This window comes from Lindgomyces ingoldianus, assembly GCF_010093535.1.
Source record: "Lindgomyces ingoldianus strain ATCC 200398 unplaced genomic scaffold BDR25scaffold_2, whole genome shotgun sequence".
In the NCBI taxonomy this organism is placed as follows: domain Eukaryota; kingdom Fungi; phylum Ascomycota; class Dothideomycetes; order Pleosporales; family Lindgomycetaceae; genus Lindgomyces; species Lindgomyces ingoldianus.
The window spans coordinates 1954669-1956769 of NW_022985163.1; positions in this window are offsets into that span (position 1 = coordinate 1954669).

Here is a 2101-nt window from a genome sequence, read left to right on the forward strand (position 1 = left end):
TTAGCTTTAATAACTTTTATAGTAATGTTATAATAGTTCTTTAGAAAAAGGATAAAGATTATAAAAGCTTTAATAATTAATTTAGTAGGCTTATTATCTTTAAAGTAAAGGTCCTACTAGAGGCTAGAATACTTGTTAGTAATTAGTATTTAACTCTGCTCTTTTATAATGCTTTATGCTTTATATGCATAGAAATTAATTAACAGTCTCTTACTAGGTCTACTATTGCTAATTTATAGTGCGCAGCTAATTTATTATTATATCTTAGCTTTACTACATAAGTTACATTAGACTGTTATAATTTCTTTAATTTACACCCCCTTAGCTTACTATATAAGGTGTTAAAGTGTAGCTAGTCTAGAGTGTCTAAGACGCTTATACTATAGCTCTATAGATGTCTTTTATAGACTATGTTTAGTTCTTGTGTTAATTATGTGTGTATAATATAAGCCTTTCTATAGTAGATAGTACTTTAACACCTATTAGCTATAAATCTCTATAAGATCTCTAATTATTATCTTATCTAGGGCTTTTAAAGCAGTCAGCTTTGCTTGTGTGTCCTACTAGATTCCTTTCTGTTGTAGTAGGTAGAACAAGACTAGGTTGCACAGCAGGTCTAGGCATAGTGCAGCGTTATAAAGTATAAGACTATATGCTTAACTATGTGTTCTATACTTACTTTTTAAGCTTAGTGTAATTAATCTATAGCCTTAAATCTATATGTAAGAGTTTCTAGACTAGATAAAGTCTTCTAGTGTTAGTAAATAATAGTTATAGATCTAATTAAAATTATTTATAATATAGCATGTTAAGCCTAAGTTAAAAATAAATAATTTTTTTAGTAGATATCTATTCTAGTTTAAATTAACTATAGCTAGTAATGTAGCTGCCTTAACTCTTAATACTTTCTAGCCTTTAAGTTAGTCTTCTTGTATCTCTAGCGTAGGTGTATGTAAACTTTTTAGGATTAGTATCCTTAAATTATGTCTACGCTGCCTTTTTAGTAGGCCTTAAAATTCTAAGTTGTGCTTGCGCTTTAATGCTATAAGCTTTTTAACTCTTTTATTTAGCATCTACTAGTCTAGTGCTCTGTCTAGATAGACATAGAAGCAGTCCTTTAGTGCATAGATGTGTCTACATGTAGGACATTTAGTGCCTTCTGTTTTAGCAGGTTTCTAGCTTAAAAATAACTTCTTATTATCTTCTTAATAATGTTAATGTTAAGGTCTACTCTATTTTCTTAACATTATAACTTCTGCACTACAGGCGTCTCTATTTATGCCCTAGGTAGTCTTTTTACTTTTAGTAAAGTATAACAAGTTATCTGTTATAAAGGCAGCTTTATGCTTTTTTATATATATTAGATAATTTAACATTATATGTTTTTAAAAGCGCTTTATTATTTCTTTCTAATTTATGTCTAGTGTAAACTGTCTGCTTTCCTAAAAAGTTATAGACTAATAAGAGGCAACTTTATTTATAGTAGTTAGAAAGTCCTTTGCTACAGCATTAAACTGCGTTATTTCTAGAACATTTTGTGTCTCTGCTTCTGTGGCAGCGTACTTATACTTTGCTAGCCACAGGTCCTATATGCTTGCGTTTCTTAGTAGCTTTAGAGATGCATTATATTAGTTGCGCACATGTTCTTATTTAAATTAGTTATTAACACTTACTGTAGCTTTAAGGTTTGTAATCTACTGTCTAAGTAGTTAATCTAGGGAACAGCATGTACGCTGCAGATGCAGGCTAACTGTTAACTAGATAAAGACAATAATCTGTTAAAGGCTTAATTACTCTCTTTTATAATTATGTCTGTTACTCTTGTACTTGTTAGCCTTAATCTTGTAGTATTTAATGGCTTCTTTAAAGGCTCTAACACTGCTTGTTAATAGCTTGTTCAGGTGCGTAGGCGTTTCAACGTTAGAGGCTGGTGAAAACTCAGCTATTAGCGGCATCTCTAGAGCTCTTGGTTTGGAGATCATTTGGATGGTCAACTTAGGATCCACTTGCGGCCAGATGCTGTGCGCTACACATCTTAATTGCAGCTGCATCATCCAGGCTCTGTAGTCGGTGTGGTCTCGAAGGACGACTGTCGCGTCTC